Below are 21,365 nucleotides of genomic sequence, written 5' to 3'. Positions count from 1 at the left end.
TCGAAGTTGGGAGACGTGGAACACATTATGAATCCCGGACAAACTAGATGGAAGCTCTAATCGATAAGCCAAAGGTCCGACTCTTTCCACAATTGGGTATGGTCCTATATACTTTGGCTTCAGCTTTCCTTTACTGCTTCCACGCGTCACCAAATGCTGGGGTGACACCTTGAGATACACTAGATCTCCCACCTCAAACTCTAGATCCCTTCTTCTATGATCTGCGTAAGATTTTTGTCGGCTTTGCGCCTCTCGGATCCTCTCTTGGATTACTTGAATCTTATTGGTAGTCTGTTGCACAGGCTCGGGCCCCAACATCTCTCGTTCCCCTACTTCGGTCCAACAGATAGGCGATCGACACTTTCTTCCATACAAAGCCTCATAAGGAGCAATCCCAATGCTGCCGTGGTAACTATTGTTGTATGCAAACTCTACCAATGGCAGATGCTCCTCCCAATTTCCTCCAAAATCAAGGGCACAGGATCTCAACATATCTTCAAGCGTTTGAATTGTCCTCTCTGATTGCCCGTCGGTCTGAGGGTGATAAGTTGTACTCAATTTTAGCTGAGTTCCCATGCATTCCTAGAAACTTTCCCAAAATCTCGAGGTGAACCTCGGGTCCCGATCTGAAACTATACTTACCGGCGCACCATGGAGTCGTACGATTTCCTTTACGTACTGCTCTGCAAATTTTCGTATCGGTTGATCCATCCTCGTAGGCAGGAAATGCACTGACTTTGTTAACCTGTCTACCACAACCCAAATGGCATCGCAGCCCCTTCGACTCTTTGGAAATCTTGTTACGAAATCCATCGTGATATGTTCCCATTTCCACTCAGGAACTTCCAAAGGTCTTATCAACCCTACGGGTTTTTGGTGCTCAATCTTTACCCTTTGGCATATATCACATTGTGCCACCCTCCTAGCCACACTAGCCTTCATCCCTAGCCACCAATAGATTTCTCGAAGATCTCGATACATCTTCGTGGCTCCCGGGTGCACGGTATACTTAGCTCTGTGGGCTTCATCCAAAATTTTCTACCTCAACTCCCGAAGGTTTGACACATACACTCTACCTCGAAACCTGAGAATGCCATTTCGCATCTCAAAATCTGAACTCTTGGGCTAGCCTTGCTCATCTGCCCATAGACATATACATTTGTCACTTCCACTAGCCTCACGTATCTCAGTCTCCAGATCCAGCCGAACCGCCAGGCCAGCTACTAGGATAGAAGATCCCTTTGGCACTACACTCACCGTCATCAGGCTAAAAGCCTCAATCAGCAGCCACTCTTGGGCCATCAACCCGACCATAATAGTAGGCACAGTCTTACTCAAAGCATCAGCTATCACATTGGCACGCCTCGGGTGATACAAGATGGTTCAGTCGTAGTCCTTCAGGAACTCCATCCATCGTCGCTGACTCATGTTCAACTCTTTCTGCGAGAACACATACCTTAGACTTCTGTGGTCTTTGAATACATCGAACATCTCTCCATATAGGTAGTGCCTCCATAGCTTCAAAGCATATACCACCGCTGCCAGTTCTAAGTCGTGCGTTGGGTAGTTCACTTCGTGTCTCTTAAACTAGCGTGATCCATATGCGATCACCCGACCATGCTGCATCAATACACATCCCAAACCAACCTTCGAGGCATCGGTGTATACAACATATCCACCGGGCCCACTAGGCATTGCCAGCACAGGTGCGGAGGTCAGTCTGTCCTTGAGCTCTTGAAAGCTTTCCTCGCACTTTGCAGTCCATTTGAACTTTACCTCCTTCCGTATGAGCTTCGTCATAGGTGCAGCTATTTTCAAAAACCCTTCCACGAATCTTCGATAGTAGCCTGCCAATCCCAAAAAGCTTCGTACTTTGGTCACGCACGTTGGTTGCTTCCATCCTCGAACAACCTCAATCTTAACTGGATCCACTGAGATTCCTTCGGCTGAGATCACATGCCCAAGAAACGCCACTTGGGATAGCCAGAACTCGCACTTCGAGAACTTGGCATACAATTGGTGTTTCCTGAGAGTTCCTAGCACTATCCTCAAGTGCTCCTCGTGGTCACTCTCATTCGAAGAATACACCAATATATCATTTATGAAGACGATCACAAACCGATCTAGATAGGGCTTGAATACTCTATTCATAAGATCTATAAACGCTGTTGGAGCGTTAGTTAATCCGAATGGCATTACAAAATACTCAAAATGGCCATACCTCGACCAAAATGCCGTCTTCTGAACATCATTTGGTTTAATTCTCAGCTGATAATATTCGGATCTCAAATCAATCTTTGAGAACACCTTCGCACCTTGCAGTTGATCAAAAAACTCATCTATCCTTGGGAGCGGATACTTGTTCTTTACTGTGGCCTTATTTAGCTGACGGTAGTCAATGCACATCCTTAGACTCCCGTCTTTCTTCTTTACAAATAGCACCGGTGCACCCCATGGCGACGTGCTTGGTCTAATGAACCCTTTATCAGTAAACTCCTGTAGCTGACTCTTCAATTCTTTCATCTCCACCGGAGCCATTCGGTATGGCGGAATTGATATCGGCTGGGTTCCTAGCACTAACTCAATTGAGAACTCGATTTCCCGAGGTGGAGGTAGTCCCGGTAATTCTTCTGAAAAAACGTCCTCATATTTTCGTACCACTCGCACCTCATTGAGCTTCGGTATCTCTCTTTCTTCTAACTAAGCATAAGATATGAATCCATGAGCTCCTCGGCTCAGCAACTTCACTGCCTTTATTGTTGAAATCATCTTTACGACCTCGGGGTCGCCTTGCCCCTGAAATTTGACCCACCCTCCCTTGGATGTTCTTATGGTCATTATCTTTCTACGACAATCTATATGGGCATCGTACTTAGACAAGAAGTCTGTCCCTAAGATTACGTCGAAGTCATATACTTCTAACAGAATCAGATCAGTCTGGAACTGAACATTACTTAGGCTAATTTCGCATCCCCTCACCATTTCTGAGGACTTCATACTTTTACCCATAGGTGTCGAAATCACCATAAGACACCCCATAGACTCAGTTTCTACTCTCAAACTCCCAGCTAAAGCATGCGATATAAAAGAATGAGTAGACCCTGGATCTATCAATGCATGCATAGGAGTATCCAAAATGAAGAGAGTACCTTGGATAACTGCAGGGTTTGCTTCTACGTCTTCTTTGGTCAAATTATAGACTCGCCCCTGTCTGGCCCCTTTTCCTTCTTCAATCTTTAGCGGCTGCTCTTTCTTCTTCGGGCAATTCCTCGAGATGTGCCCGTGCTGGTTGCAATTGTAGCAAATCACGCTCACTGGTGTTGCTGCTATAGCTTTAGCTTCTTGGACCATTCCTTTCGAGCAATTTCTGGAAGTTTGCCCGGGCTGTCCACAAGTGTAACAGATAATGCTTTGGCCATCGCACCTCTTGCCCGGGTGCCTTTTCTTGCATTTAAAGCATGCCTTGCCCTTTTTCATGATCTTCCCATCCCGAGGTCCCATAGTCGAGTGGGATTTCTCTGATTGTCCTCCAATTTAAACAGTTGTGGCCTTTAGTTCTACCACCCGCATCATATTCTCCTCGGCCGTCATAGCTTTGAAAACTATGTCTGCATAAGACTCCACATGGACCAGGCTCATCAGCTGTTGAAATTCGATTTGCAAGCCTTGTAAGAATTTTTGTCCCTTCTCCACATCGTCCATCCTGTACAGTGGCACATACTTGATTAACCGCAAAAATTCAGCCTCGTATTGAGCCACAGACATATTTGGCCCTTGGCGTAAGTTCAAAAACCCTCGAGCTCTAGCCAACTTCCAGCAAGTGGAAAAGAATTTCTCGTTGAACAGCTCCTTAAACCGTTCCCACGACATCTGGGGTGCCTCCCCTAATTCTACATCTGTTGCTGACCCCTGAGATCCTGTCCGGTTAGGTATCGCTCGCTGCATAGACCTCCACCATTGGGAAGCTTCCTCTTCCAGCATATAGGTCGCACACTTGACCTTGTCCTCATTCAAGATTCTCAATCTTTGTAGGATCTTTTCAGTCTGGTCCAACCAGTATTCACTGATTGTGGGGTCATCTGCTGGTTTTACTCGAAACACTGGTGGGTTTTGTCATAGATACCTCTCCAAGGAATCTACTCTTCTTTGCTCGGGCTGCAACTCCAAAATTCGCCCAGTCATGCCTTCTAGGATTCTCTCGATCCTATCAATCCGAACTTCACCGAGATCAGCTCGTGCATCTCTTTGACCTTCCACACCACCTCCTGGGTGCGGGTTGGTGTTGCTTTCTTCGCCATTGCCTTTCACGCGCCTGTTCCTTCATGTATTCGCCATCTGGCAAGAAGACAGGGCGATCTATTAAATCATCATGGCATGGCACAATTCAATTTGAATAAGTAACAAGAGTATGCCACTAAATATTTCAAAAATCCTAACCTAATTCCCAAAACTTACGGTGGCTTTACTCATCTAGCCACATGTGAACTTTTCCTTAGGTTCGCTCTGATACCAACTGTAACACCCCAAATTTCTTGAGCGTGTTATAACTTAGGATTTCGGGAATATAAAAAATTTTCATATCACAATAGCTGTCATACATCATACAATATCCCAAAAATCCTAATTTTCACCTTCTCAGCTTAACAAACCAAATAATCGAATAGCTAAGACAGGCATTAAAATCTGGACTGCGGAAGCTAGATCGAACCTGATATGGTTCTCAACCATAATTCTTTATTTATCATAAAATTGTTCAAGACGTCTACAAAATATATTACATGGACATCATCAAGTGATAACTGAACATCTTAAACATATCCAAAATTACATAGGTTCGCACAAAAATATGTTAATCATGCTATAGACAGTAATTTAAGCTAAATCTTCAGCTATCTCCTTTCCCTTAGAGCCACTCGTCGAACCTGGAACGTTTGAATATTTCAGGGACATAGTCCAATTAGAAGATGAATCTTCTAGTGAGAAACTCCTAAAATAGTTTATATCGATGCATGATCAGGTATGAAATGTATGAGAAGACAACGAGAACTACTCCGAAGTGCCTCGTGAACACGTCAGCCTCCTCCACAGAGAGCTTTCTCAATGGCGCACGCATAGCGCCTCTCGGGAGGTCCGTAACCATGTCACTTCGGCCCGACCTCATAGAGCTTTCTCAATGGCGCACGCATAGCGCCTCTTGGGGGATATTCGACTTTTGCCCTCGGCCAACAAAAAATAGGTACAACAGTATTGTAATACCCAGGAATAAAGCAAGGCCATAAATAATATTTGATGAAGGGCATAAATGGAATTTACAGAAAAATAAGACTATAAGGTACACTAACGCAGCTTTGGATGACCGAATTAGTCGAAGGGAGTACCCCGGACCCTAGATAGCCAGGGAAAATGGTATCGTATCGACGAGCAATTTAAACTATGATTTTTAGTGATGAAATAAATTGAATCAGGAACAGTTTTCGGTACAGCTGTCGATCGGGCTGAGAAAACCGAATCGGCGTAGGAGACGTCCGAAAAGTCAACGGAACGTGTCAGGGACTAATATTTTAAGTATAAAACAACCCTTAAGCGATTTCGGCTTAAATCAAATGGATTTAAGGACAATTTGACCAGTCGGGCCTAAGTGCAGTTTTCTAATTTTGCCCGAGGGAGGTCAAAACGGTAATTTTTAGGAGTTTCGAGGGTCAAATGAGATGTAATAAACTTGAGGAACTTGGTGATATAATTGAATTTATCAGCGGTGCTTTGGAGGGGGGCAGAAATGTCATTTGGAAAGTCAAGGGGGTGAAAGTGCAAATTATCAAAAATGCAGTGTGAACGCACAAAGCCAAAAATCGGCCGCCGCCTTCCACTGCACATGGGGGCTATTTTCGGCGATGGGACGGCCAAGGCGGACCTGGGGACGGTCGTATACGGCCGAGGGAAGGCTTGGGGACCAAGCTTGGCCGGTGATTGCCGAGATCCGGCTGGAAATTGAGTATAAAAGGGGTGAGGGTTTCGGCCGAAAATTGGTAAGAAAATCGACCACGTTTTGGTGCGATTTTGAGACGTTGGATAAGGGGTTATTACTCCTTGCATCGAGGGGAAGAGTTCTGGGTTTTTTGGGAGTGTTTTAGTGGAGATTTAAGGCTGTTCCAGCAATGACTGAAGTCGGGAGGCGGACCGCCTAGGGCCGCCTGCAACCGACCGTTTGGGCCCTTTTCCGGAGTTCTTTTGGCCAGAAAATAGTGCCATTCGGATCGACTAATCAAAGGCTTGAAGGGGGTGTGGTCATATCGGCCATCGGAGGAGGTGTCGCCGGCTGGAAATCGGAGAAGAAAGTGGCGCGTGAGCCACACGAGCCACACTTCACACACACTCACGCGCCTAGCGCATGAGGGCACGTGCAACAATGGTTTTTCTGGTATTTTCTTCCAGTATTTTTATTAATTTATTTTAGGATTTATTGTGTTGAAATATTTTGGAAAATAGTTGAATAAATAATTATTTTGGAATTATTGAGGTGAAAATTGGGAGAAAATAGAGAAAATTATGAAAAAATTGAGGAAAATGGATCTTAATGCCTCCTTAATTAAATATGGTGTTTAGGAAGTATTATGGCTCGAGGTTGAGTATAAGTTCAAGTATTTGGGATTTGACACGCAAATCGAGGCGTTACACGAGGATCGAGGCATCTGAATACGTTCGAGGTGAGTGGTCTGATCCTATCTTTACCTTATCTTGAAAACATGTTGGAAGGTGTGTAGTGGGTTTAGGTGGGCGGTGTTACCCTCCCGAACTTAGGTTACACGCAAATGGGACCAGTTCTAGTGAGCGGTTTTACCCTCCGGAACTTGGGTTGTACTGCGAAAGCATTTCATTTATGTATTTATGTCATCATTTGCATATTGTACATGTGATATATTACATCAACTGTTTTTACTTACAAAAGAGTTGGTGCATGGCGTGTGATTTTCATATCATCGGGGTATTGATATTCGTGTCAATGTTGTTTTCTGTGTTGGACGGGTTGGGGTCTACTTGAGAAAGGGACAATGTTAATCCAGGTGAACGGGTGTTTCACTGGGGCACTCGAGGGAACAATGTTAAACCAGGTGAACGGGTGTCACGACGGTGCACTCGAGGGATTAACATTAGACCAGGTGAACGGGTGTTACAGTGGGGCATTCGAGGGATTAAGTATGTCAGGGGAGTTTCTCAGGTTAGACGTGTTTTTCATGTTGTCGCTTGTCTGAATATGCCATGCTCGTGTGTTTCTCATGCATTGTATAATCTGTCTCAATACCGTCACTTAGATGTTTATCATCTAACTTGGGCTATGCCCCTGGAACGTTTAATGTTCCAGCCAGGAACTGCTGCGAGGGCAAGGATGTGGCCAGTTGAGGGCCAATGGTGCTTAGTTTGTTAAGTCGTTGTAACGTTTGGAGGATTTAATATGCATTTCAGGTTGTAAATGAACAGTTGTATATAGCAATTTTATCATTTGATCTGTATTACGTATTTTGCTATGGAAATAAAATGTAAGAACTATGGTGTTTTGGTATTAGTGTATCCGCTACGTTGTATTAAGACTCGTTTAGTTTAAGATTATTGATCTTGATAGTTAAACGGGCAAGACTGGGGTTCGCGGGGTTTTGTTTCTGCATGTGAAGATTGTTCTTGAAATACCGCGCGTGTTGAACTTAAAGAGATAAAAAAAAGAAATCCCGAGAATACCCTTATAGTGACACGCCTGGCGAGACGGGGTGTTACAAGTATGGCCACACAAATTTTATAAATGCAACAGTTAAAAAGACAACAGCATATATATTTCAGAAAAATACAGTTCATATATGCAACATGATTTCATGTAAGAGAATAACAAGAGTTTATGTATAAGAACTTCACAAAACACGTCTCATGCAATAAGAGTCTCTCATAAAAGAATAAAAAATAGGATTTGGAGTATAGGAGTCTCACCTTGTTGATTTATCTTTTCGACGGTATAATTTCACAGCAAACGGCCTAGGTTTCTGCAGAAAACATGCGTTTTGGTAAATCTAACCTTAAATATTTTTACATAGGATTGAAGGGTATTAAGTTACAGGTATAACTGGAAAATTTGAAGGAAAATAGACCCTTCACGTGCCCTCATGCACCCCAAGAAGGTCGGCCACGCGCCTTCATGCACTGCCATTTTCCGGCGCGTGTAACTCACGCGCAGGCACCAGATTTCGGACAACAACGCCTCGTTTTCGTATTTCGGCCATATCTCCCTCGTTTTAATTCCGATTCAACCCCTGTTTGAACTTACGCGACCCTCTCTTCCCCCTCTACAGGATTATAAAAAAAGGGACTTACCTCACTTTTTTTCTGACTAATTTTGGTAAATTTCGGCGAAGACCCGCAACTCCGATGAGGCTCGTTCTCCGCCTTCTTGCCAAACTCCCTTCTCTATCTCTAGAGCAAGCTCCTCCTCTTAGAGTGCTTCAACTCTCAAGCTTGCTTGGAATGATTTGAGAACAACCCATGGTGCCTTTTTATAGATTTCTCCAACCAATCACATTATGCTACTTGTCAAAATCTTAGCCATGGACTCCAAAGACTCAAAGCCATAATTGAGTGGCTTTTGAAATCCAAAACTAGAATGAATTGATCTTTTGAAATCCAAGCTAAAACCCCAAACTTCTTTCAAATAACACTTTGGCCCTTAGTTTAAGTCCTCAACTTCAATATTTTACCACATAAGCTCTTAATTTTATCCTTATTTCGTTTGGATAATTCTCTAATTACAATTACACCCTCAAACATCAAATTTATCGAGATACTTAAAATTCCAAAATTAATAACTCAAAATTACTCAATATATACGATTTTTCGGAAGCCCCTTACTGTCATTCGGTCTTTTTAGGCTACAACTTAGCTTAACCGAAAATCATTTCTGATTTGATTTCTTTCAGCGTCATAAATCTCGCCTCGTGACGCTCGTCAAAAATATACCTTTAACCTTAGGTATCTAAGCTCTAGGGTACTCCTTACGATTGATTCGGTCACTTGTTGCCATTTCAAGCATATTTTTCGGTATTTTAAACTCACTTAAAATACGTGGCAACTTCACGAAAATATGGGGTATTATAATCTAGAAGAGACTAATGGATGTAAATGAAATGATTTGAGTTTACATCTTATTCCCATTTGTATTTATATTGATTGTGCTTGATTTTTCTCTCTTTAAGGCTTTGATTTTAATTTGTATCAATTCATTCAAGCTTTGTTTGTATTTTGAGAGATCTTGTAACTAAGAGATTTATCTCTTAGATGATTTCTTTATTATTCAATTCTTATATTTCCAAGTTTGTATAGCTAGAGGGCCTACTTTTGTAAATAGGAGGTTGATTTTCTAGCAAGTGTGCTAGAGGACTTACCTTAAGTGTAAGAGGTTGTATATCCTAGTCTTAGACTAGAAGGTCTACTTGGGTTCAAGTAGGAGGTTTTAGTAAATTAGCCTAAAATCCTTAGTGAGGAGTTAAGGTAGTGGATTAGATTTTCTTTAAGCCGAACCACTATAAATCCTTTGTATTCTTTATCTTTCTTGTTTTTTATCCTTTAAGCATTGCATTTATCATTCTATACATATTTTATGTATTAACTCACTAAAACCTCGTTTGTATCAAAAAGATTTTAAGTTCTATCATATCTTTTACCCAATTCACCCCCCTCTTGTGTGTGTGCCATAGCATTTCAAACCTATCAGTTTATGTTTCCACTGCCATTTTATTAATTTTTTGAAAAAGTTTTGAAAATCTAGTTAAACCCTTATATTGGTACACCTATTAATGGCATTCCTCTTCAATCATGACATATGAGGTATATTAGTTACATATATCAAATATGTTATTATTTGAAGATTTGTTTAATTCGTTTGATTGATTGAATTTAGTATTTGTTTGTATACAGTCATTAAATACTACTCCAAGACATAAACATACCCCAAGGTAAGTAAAGAGCTCAACAGTTGTTACAAGTAAACTTGGCTTTAAACCAGGCTCAAATGGCAAAGGAAAAATGTAGTAATAACCGACGAACTTAAAAAATGGAAGGATGACCAATTTTGAAGACGGCAGCAACAAATTGAAGCCACATCAACTCAAGGATCAAGTGAGACCAACCAACTAATAGTATAGGGACATGGTTCATGATATGTGTAACGACCCGTTAGAGGGCATAGTATCTATTCAGAATTAGTTAATTAATTATTGAAATAATTAATTAAGAGAACTTGTCGTTTAATTTTCAATGTGGCAATTTAGAATATTTTTAATTGAGAGATCAGCATTTAATTAGCATTTAATTCTTTATTTAGTGTTGAAATTAAATGCAAGGACTTGAGGGTCATTTAAGAAGTTGTTATTTATTTAATTAGTTAATAAGAGTTATTATGAGATTAGGAGTCCAGGTGTGAGAAGGCTTGGGTTTAGAAGTCTCCAAGTTATAATGGGAATGTGAGATGGACTTAGGGCTGTTTATATATATATATATTTGATCGTAGCCATATGTTCTTCATGCCACAAGAATAAAGAGCAGGAGCCAACAGTGGGTTCAAGTCTTTGCTTAGGAAGATTTTCGTTGCAATCGTTGATCTGATCAGAGTTAGCATAAGGCAAGTATCCTATCTGTAATTCCTTTCATTACAGATTCATAACAGTTTGTCCTCAGTTGATTCCAGCGTTCCATTGAGTTCTCATATTTATATCAGTTGTAGTATATATATATGTGTATACGTAGAACAATGAGTGCATGAGGAAGTTATGTGGGATTCTTTCTAGTGAATCTTTTAAATATGATCTTCAAATCATATTAGCAGTGATCTCAGAATACCAAGACTAATTGATTTGGGTTCCTAGTTTAATCAGATGGTATGTTCAAGAATATGTATATAGATTCATGCGATATATCCATGTCCAGTGAGATATGATAAGCCATGCATAATTCTTTTCAGCGTTTTCTTTCATAAGCGGTTGATTTAATACATCTTGATATTATTTTATATCAATTGGGATTGTTCTCCCAAGATTTCTTTTGGAATGGTGTAGTGATGCTAAGTTTTGATTCAAGATATGGTCTCTGTTATTGTAAGCTTCATTTTGTATAAGTTTTTAGTCATTCGAATGAGCCTCTTTGTCATTCGAATGAGTTCAGTGGTATCCAAATGAGTTTTCAGTGCTATCGTAAGTTTTTCCCTTATAATGTATCAGTCATTCGAATGAGTCCCTTGTCATTCGAATGAGTCATGTGTTATCATATCATTCGTATGTGTTTTTGGTTTGTCATTCGAATGAGCTTCCTTGTCATTCGAATGAGTCCTTGAAGATGCGAGTAAGCTGTTGCTTTGTATAGTCTAGCATTCGAGTGAGCCTTCTTGTCATTCGAATGATCCATAAATTGATTCGAATAAAGTTACTATTGCATTCGAATGAGTCGCTTTTATCCAGTTCAAAAGTTGGAAATTTTCAAAATTCATTCGAATGAATTTGTGAGTCATTCGAATGAATCCCTGATCAGATCCGAATAGCCTTGTTATATATCATCTATCATTCGAATGAGTCTTCTGTCATTCGAATGAGTCTTTGTCATATTAATGAGTTTTCTGCCATTCGAATGAGCTTGCTGAAATCCTTTTTTTTTTTCATTCGAATGGGCTGCTTTTTCATTCAAATTGCTTCCTTTTGCTTCCTCAATCATCCAAATAGTATCAAATGGCATCCGAATGGCTTCCAATAAATTCTTGATTCAAGTCTTAAATTTAATATAAATATTCAATTATTCAAATATTGAATTTTTATGCTAATATATGATAAAATCCAATATGCCATGCCTATACTCAGAAATTTCAGAATATTTGAATCTCAATATAGTTGATAAAAATCATATACCATGTTTAGCAGTTAATTATGACATAATCAGCATTATTTTGTGAGATTATGTGCATACATATTTGTATGAGCATTGAGCATGACTTTATGTGGAGCACTACATATCGTGTGCCAGCATTTATATGAGCATTGCATTATGCGCGCCAGGCGGCTTGTCCGCGGGGATCCCACTAGTATCAGTTCAATTATATATCAGTTATGAGTTGCTCACCTGATGTCGACTAGGGAGCTAGGGGCATATTGCCCAAAGTATGTGCTTACAGTTTTTATGTTTGCAGGATTTAGATCAGTCAGGTATGTATTACAGTTATGTGGGCCTACGTGCCAAAGTTGCATACCTGCATTTAGTTATAGTTATGTGTATTACATCTTATAAATTCCATCCAGTGATTATTATATCTCTCAGTACAAGTTCAGTAAGTATTTTTATCAGTATCGATATTCTTCGATTCAGCTTCATTTATTCTTTCCAGTTGATTACTTGCTGAGCTTTGTAGCTCACCTTGTACTCTTCACCATTCCAGGTCCTAGTGGGGGAGTACCAGATGTGGGGCCTAGCAGCAGTGTCCAGTAGTGTGTGTACGTGGAGCCGCTCAAGACCAAAGATGTCTGGGAGTTGTTAGTTTATTAGTTAGTGCTTGATCAGTTTAGATTTATTTTATATTCCAGTTTAGGGATTTTCCCTTTGATGTAATTTATGGTTTTCAGTTATTAACTCAGAGTTTTATTTCAGTTGATTGAGATGTTCATTTTGGTATCAGATTTCAGTTTATCAGTCAGTTTATTTTATTATCTCCAGTAGCACCTCTTCTCGGGCAGTTCTAGGAGAGGGGGTGTTACAATATGCCCTGCAAACTTAGATAGTAACGGGACCTAAAAGAATCGCGAGACATGAACATGAAGCTCAAAGGGCCAACGGGTTGCAGGAGATCAAGGAAACAATCCGAATGAGCAAGAGGTTGAGACGAGACCAAGTAGGGAGGACCCACTTGGTCATGACCGAGTGGGTGTGACACTGCTTTAGTTTTTTAGGAATAACTCTCTCGTACGGCCTCCAATTGAGGTGATTCAAAGTCCTATGGAAATCTAAATGAATTATCTACAACTTTAGTGTTTTGATGTTTGAGATATTCCAGCTGCATCAAGGCTGAAATCATCCAAGACCAGGAAGCTCGGTCATGATCGAGTGGGTGTGACACTATTTTGGTTTTTCGGGCATAATTCTCTCATACGAGCTCTGGTTGAGGTGATTAAAATTTCTATGGAAAGAAAAGAGAATTATCTATAACTTTTATGTTTGTAGTTTTGAGATATTCAGGCTTCAACAAGGTGAAAATCAGGTTTGAAGTTGATATACCTATGCTGAAAGGATAAAAGAAGACTCTCAAAGCCAAGAAGACCCACTCGGTCATGACCGAGTGGATAGGGTCCAACCCCTTTTCATGACCCACTCGGTCATGATTGAGTGGGTAGCACTTGCGCCCCTATGGATGGCCCTGAGACACTCGAATGGGTCATGAAATCTCTGGATTAGGCTGCAAAACTCTTGCCCTGGTTGTCGCGCATCCCCTCTCTCTTCCGCTATAAATAAAAGGCCACGTCCTCAACACAAGGTACGCACTCTTGGGTCCCTCAACACAATTTTGCACTTTTGCTCTCGAGAATTGACTTAGGCATTAGAGGGTTTACGTGGGGACACCCACCTGCACCCTAACGGTGCTCTCGTCTTGCAGGCCACTCGGTCATCAAGGGTCACTCGTTCATCAAGGACACTCGATCATCAGTGGCCACTCAGTCATCTTGGGGTACTTAGTCATCTTGAGGCACTCAGTCATCATGGGGCACTTGTTCATCTTGGGGCACTTGATCATCTTGGGGCACTTGGTCATCAAGGGTCACTCGGTCATCTTGGGTCTTAGTGCATTAGTGATGAGACCCTTAGCGTGCTTGGTTATGAGACCCTTAGCGTGCATGGTGATGAGACTCTTAGTGCGTTGGTGACGAGACCCACAGTGCACCTTGGTGACGAGACCCTCAACGCACCTTGGTGACGAGACTCTCAGCGCACATGCACGTTGGTGATGAGACTCCACTCTCATCGCACCTTGGCGACAAGACTCTCGGGACACTTGACTCTCAGAACCCTCAAGACTCACAAGTCTCTAGAAACTCCTGTGGTCAACCACGCACCTTACATTCTCCCACGTCAAAAAAAATATATATAGATTGTTGTATTTTGGCAACAACAATTAGCTCCATCTTTGGGAAGCACAAGACAAAAAGTCAAATTAAGAATGACAAACACCCATGGACAGCAACGAACTCTCTCTCAAGGCGTAGAAACATGCATATAACCATGAAACTCTCAACAACAGGGAGTGCCTCCCATTATTCTAGATTCTCACATGTAGGGAGCACCTCCGCCTCCTCATAATTCTCAGCCCCAAGGAGGTGATCGCTCCGTTTCCACGAACTCACAAGTAGGGAACTAGCTAACCCCACCTCCACTAAACACCGATTCGGAGCCACCTCCTAATGATCGAGTTGGGACTTCATGACAGCCACCTAGTATGGTCCCGTGGGAAGAGTACGGAGCGTTGAGACAACAACATGTTGAGGGCATGTAGACACTTCGAGAGATGGCTCGGATACTCCAAGGTATGATGCCTGGAGGGACGTTTCCCAACACCTTGAAAAAGTTTATGCCACCGCCTGAGCCTCAGCTTGAGGTGGGAGCTGATTCCTATCAAGAGGCCACTCCTGATGCTCATTCCCAATCCACTCCTCGTCAAGAGGATAGGCCAAGATCATCACGGCCAAGAAAGAATCCTCGCACCACGCCCCGAAGAAATGAGAACCCACGAATGGAAAACAAGGTTAGAAGCCCCCAAAGACAGAGATACCATGAAACTATGGCCAATACGCCAACAAGACATGATAACCAAACAGCGGAAAGCATACGAGATGACATGAAAAGAGTAGTTAAAGAAGTGCTTGAACGGAAAAATCTAATCCCTGCAGCAGAGGAACATCAACGCAAAAAATGCCCTTTTACTACAAATATATTTGAAAAATCGTTGCCAAGAAAATTCAAAATGCCTCAAATCACCCCCTATTCTAGCAAGGATGATCCCTATGATCACATTCAAAACTATGAGTCGTTGATGATATTGCACAGATGGGATGATGACATAATGCATCGAGCCTTCTCCTTAACTCTGTCAGGGCATGCCCGAACATGGTTCAGCAGTTTACTTGAGGCCTCTATCTCTTCATTCGATCAGCTCATAATGGAATTTGTAAGGCATTTATGATTAATAGTTGAAGAAAAAAGAACGTCACATACTTGCTCAATATTCGATAGGGGAATGAAAAACTTTGCGTCAGTATGTGGATAGATTTCAGAATACCACCCTTAAAGTTCATGATTTACCAATTGCAATGGCAATGTCTTCTATGTTACACGGAACACGGCTAACTCCCCTACAAGAATCATTATCTTTGAACCCACCAACATCCCTAGTAGATTTGTTTGCTAGAGCAAATAAATACGTCCTCCATATGGAAGTTATGAGAGCTGTAGGTGGGAATGAGGCAGAGAACGAAAAATGAAGGAATGTGATGTTGAAGAAAACTCTAGACTGGTTAGGGGATCAGATATACCTCAACCTCAGTTACACCATTACACCAAACTACTCCAACCTTGGTCGGCCATAATTGCAGCCATCGAAGGGTCAGGTCTCATTAGACTCCCGAAAAAGGTTAACCATCCTATGGGAAAAAATAGAGAAGAATAATGTAGATATCACAAGACACGGGGTGATTCCACTTACTAGTGTCGAGAATTGAAAAATCATATTGAAATACTCATTCGAGAAGGGCATCTGCAAATATATATACAAAATGAAGAAGAAGAAGGAACACTGATGAAGGGAAGACATGCATGAGGGGCAAGAAAGGAAAAATCCAAGACAACAAGAGAAGGGGGAGAGCTCGCAGGCAAGACCCCCCTCTAGATAACGAACCAAGGCACCAAGCCATCCATGTTATTTCATGAGGTGAAACCCTAGCTGGAGACACTTCAGCCTCACGAAAGGAATATGCCCGTCAGGCCTACCAAGTTAATTTAGTGATGGAGATTAGAGAAGACGAGGAGTCAATTACATTCACTCCTGCCGATAGAGGTGATATAATACTCCCGCATGATGATCGAATGGTAATTTCTACAGTTGTTTCGAAACACCCCATTAGTAGAATCTTGGTGGATAGTGGCAATTCTGTTAATTTGATCTACTGGAACTGTTTTGAACAAATGCATATATCTCATTATTAATTAAGGAAAGTGTAATCCCCCTTATACAGCTTCATCGGGGAGGCTATCCCAGTGGCAAGGTCTATTCAACTACCAATCACATTGAGCGTAGACCCCCAAAGCATGATTCGACAGGCGAACTTTATGGTGGTCAAAGCCCCTTCAATAGCATAGAACATGATTTTGGGTCGCCCACTACTCAATGATACGAGGGTCGTGGTGTCATCCTGCTATTTATTGATGAAGTTCCCCACGCTCGCAGGGGTGGGACAGGTTCGAGTGGATCAAAAGAAGGCATGCACTTGCTATGTGTCATCCACAAAAGGGAAAAGGATTGAAGAGATTTTATCCATTGTCAAGACAAGCCACAAAAGGACATGCCCTTAGAAGAAGGCAGTCAACCACCATTAATTCCCTCAAAGAGAAAACTGGGAGCAAAATTCAGACACATTCAAGAAAGCCTATGTTAAAGATTGAGAAACTAAACTGTTTGAAATTGTGCATGACCAGTGTATTTTGTGATCAGAGGCAATAATAAGACCCTAAAATGAAACCATGGATGTACTCACTTATTTACTAAACCATTCCAAAAAAATGTCAGCGTTTTCATTACACATTGCTTTATGAAAGTTTGTTTGCTATGTTTCGCTTCCAGAAAATAAAAAAAAACTCAAGCTTGTTGCCCCGCTCACGGTCCAGCAACAAGGCGAAACTACACTCAAGCCCATTGTCCCACTCATGGCCCGACAACGAGAGAAAAATACATTCAAGCCCGTTGCCTCGCTCACGACCCAGCAATGAGGGAAAAATGCAATTCAACCCATTACCCCACTCACGGCCCGGCAATTAGGTAAAAATACATTCAAACTTGTTGCCCGCTCATGGCCTGACAACGAAGTGAAACTACACTAAAGCCTGTTGTCCCGCTCATAGCCTAACAATGAGGGGAAAATACATTCAAGCCCGTTGCCTCGCTCACGGCTCGGCAATGAGGGAAAAATACAATCAAGCCCATTGCCCCGCTCATAGATTGAAAATGAGGTAAAAATACATTCAAACTCGTTTCCCCGCTCATGGCCTGACAATAAGGTGAAACTACACTCAAGCCCCTTGTTCAGCTCATGGCTCGGCAATGAGCAAAAAAATAGATTCAAGCCCGTTGCCCCACTCATAGCCCGGCAATGAGGGAAAACTACATTCAAGCTCGTTGCCTGACTACACTCTCACCCTGCAATTAAAACACAAAACAAAACATAATAAAAAATTTATATTTTTTTCTTTATTTAGGTGAGAGGTTTATACTCATCAGTGAACGAGTGCAGTTGTATTCCAAATTTAAATTTATACTTTCTGGATGAGTCCAGGTCGTCCACTGAGAGATTTATTTATGGCAAAAGAAAAAGAATGTCACACACACGCACACACATTTAGATGGATTGATAACAAGATTTTTTATGATTTTTTTAGATAACAAATACCATAAAATAAAGTAAGGCAAAAGTTGAAGTAAATATTGAACGTGAGAATATGATAGTACTTGAGTTAAGACAATTTCAGTGCCAGCCCGTTGATTCCCAAATTTTAGCAGAAAAGATTAGCAGCATTAATTGAATTTCAGATATGAGGGTTTGTTATTAAATGCAATTAGAGATGATGATAGTTCTAGTTTAAGCAATCCCCATACATGAGGGTTTCTCAATAATTAAGACACACTCATACTGAAATTTAAATTAATGTTACTCATTTAAAGCGTAATTTTCTTTGGGAATCATTGGCGTTGGACACTATCCTTGTCTTAACCCATGATTAGATTTAACTACTCATTTCCATTTGAAAGTTAACTGACAGAAATTTAAACGACGTAATTTAAATAACAAAATTTAAATGACAAAAATTAAAATTGCAGAAATTTTAAAGCATAAACTAACCTGCCATTTAGGCAGTGAATAATAAAGTAACAATAAATGACATAAAAATTTAAAAGAAGAAATAAAGGAAGTAAGATCACAAGAGAACACAATAGAGAAAATAAGAGAGAACAAAAGCAATTCTCAAAGAAAGAATTCTAAGGAAACAACTAAACTTTGATTCAAGAATAATAATCACACTTACAAATGCAATCAAGTGAGCTAATTATAGGCCACAAGATGCAATACAAACTACACAATTTCAATTATTCAACTAAACATAATTATATCTAATGGGCACTCACACACTTAAAGTTAAAGGGATTTTAGCTATAATACACACCTAATATTAAATGGATTTTAGCTAAAATACATACCTAATAAAGCACTCATAAAGTTAAATGGATTTTAGCTAAAAAACACACCTAATAAAGCACTCACATTAAAAAATAAAAATAGATTTCTATAATTGGGTTTTTGATCTTCATTAGGATTAAAAATAATGCTTGGGCCTTCTCCAAATAATATCTTCCATGGGTTGCTCAAATTGGGCTTTAATTCTTCATGAGGTTTAATTTTTCATGGACTTTAATTCTTCATGGCTACAAAAAAAATAATAATTTAATGTTATTAATAAATTATATATTATATAAATATATGTATTACACATGGCACATATATATATTAGATTATATTATATATATTACATGCATGCATATAGTGATGTATATGTATTATATATAATTTTATATATTATTATTATTATTTTTAAATTTTACTTTAGAACTTCATTTCATTCATTTTTCAATTTAAACTTGCATATAACCATAAAATATATATTAATATCTAATTTAAGCCATTTTTAAGATCAAAAGAAAGGTGTAATTATAACATAATTTTTACAAAATTAACCACTAATCATACCCCCCAACTTAAACATTGCTAGTCCCTTAGCAATCAGATTATACACCTGCCAAACTTTATTCACAATAATTGTATGAATGTAAAAATTTCAAATTCGAAACCGAAATGTATAAAATCAAATAAGTAATTTAGCATTCTAAATCAAATTTTTGGTTAAAGATCATACAATCTCAGGAATGGAAATTAGGATAACCAACACACAGATTTACTCCCTCGAAATTTTGACTTCAAACCTTACTATGGATTTTCCCTTCAATAAAAAAGATTCCTCAGGTGTACACACAAGGGGGTGCACCGTTATAAGAATAAATGCAGAATAAGTTCAAAACTCGGTGTCATCCCAAATACAAGGAACGTATTTTCATGAAAGAACAGGGAAATTAACATAGCTTCATGACTAGAATAATGCTCTAGATGAGTAACTTCTGAATTTAAACATGATTCCCTACTCCAAACTTGAATTCTGAGATCATATAATTTATAGCATCAAGAGGGACCAGACTGGGTTGTAATGGGGCTATGAGGTTAATACGAGTTATCAAAGAAAATGTAGAGTATGCAAAGGGTGTGTCAGGATTTTTTTTTTTTTTTAGCATTTATTTTGAAACAATTGTGCTGAATAGTTAAGAGAATTTTTCTCTTTTTTTTCACTTTTTTTTCTTCTTTTTTCGCTCTTTTTTTTTTTAAATAAGAAAATAGCTAGATAGACTAATTCCCAAAATCACACCAGGTTGGATAAAATTCATATGGTTATGGGTTAAATGAGGGTAATGAAAGAAGTTGTACTACAATTGGCTCAAATGGGCTAGCAAGGGAAGTTAATGTAAAGAAAGAAAAAGGTTAATAGGCCCAAAATGAAAGAAATTGATCCCTCTATCATGCTTCTACAAAATGATGTGACTCAGTCATCTAATTCAGAGTTTGAAACCAGTCAAATTCATCCTCTATCATACTAGACATTCAAAGCGAATTGATGTTTTGAAGCCATTGAAAAGATAAGATAAACAATAAAGCATATTTAGAGTAAGTGTTATTTCACTCAGAATTTACGATTAGTAGGCTCAAACACTCACTTGGGTAATAGTCTCCACTTCTGTTAAGGATCATACAATGTACTAATCAGCTAATTACTGTTACCTTTGACTTTATGACCGATAACCAATTTTTAAATTTTGAATACCCGATGAATGCAAATTACTTGTTCTAATGCATATACATTTTCAAATAAGAAATCAATGCATTCATGCATTCATGTATTGAAAACTTAACCGACTATCAGTGCATAACTCTAAAGCTTTAGGAATAACGTTATTTAAAACACACAATTTTTTTTTTTTAATAAGAGTAGATAAAGATAACTAATTTACACAAGACTATAAGCAAACAATAGCAAACTCACAGTTGAACATGAATAAGATAATTCATAACTAGACCTTATACCGCCTAACCTGAATTACAGTAATAAAATAGGGTTGTTAGGAATACCTGTAACTCCTCAAGTCTATAGATTTACTGTGAACTGCTAAAACTCAAACAAACAAATGAGCATATCATATAGATATATTTATATTTTCACACCAAAATAAAAAATTTCATGCAAGTCATAAGATAAACAAAATGCATCTCAAGAGTACAAAAAGTACTCCTTACTCTGCAATCTTATCATAAACTTGCTTAACAACATTCCACAATTTTTTTTTTTTAAAAAACTAAGAAAAATCCTACAAGTTATATAATAACTAGATGCGTCTCAAGAGTACAAAAAGTACTTCTTACTCAGCCATCTTAACAAAGAGCATTTATCACAGTGATAAATCTAAATTAATCGGACCCCTTTGGCGCTTGTTACTAATTGCCTTAGACTAGTCTATTCGAGGCTCATGAGGATCGTACTGTGGAACATAAGCGTGTAATTTCTCTAGCAGCTCCTCAATGGTGGATGCAGAAATGAGAATCTTTCTTGCTGAGAGAGAAATGAACTCTTTGTCCACAGCCTGATCAAGAAAAGAGAGCAACCCATCAAAAAAATGGTTAATATTTAAAAGTCCAATGGGTTTGGTATGGAGATTACTCTTGGCCCAAGATATTATACAAAAGATTTCTTCAAGTGTCCTAAAACCTCCTAGTAAAGCAATGAAGGCATCTGACTGATAAATCTTACAAGCCATGCGCTCAGACATAGAAGTCGTTTCTATAAGTTGACCGCGTGTAATCCCGAAAATATGTGGTTCAGCCAAAGCGATTGGCATTACACCTACCACAGATGATTTTCCAAGATGTGCAGCTTGTGAAACA

The sequence above is a fragment of the Diospyros lotus genome, chromosome 15 (genome assembly GCF_014633365.1).
Source record: "Diospyros lotus cultivar Yz01 chromosome 15, ASM1463336v1, whole genome shotgun sequence".
In the NCBI taxonomy this organism is placed as follows: domain Eukaryota; kingdom Viridiplantae; phylum Streptophyta; class Magnoliopsida; order Ericales; family Ebenaceae; genus Diospyros; species Diospyros lotus.
The sequence above is the reverse complement of the archived record's forward strand: the minus strand, read 5'-3'. Positions refer to the sequence as shown.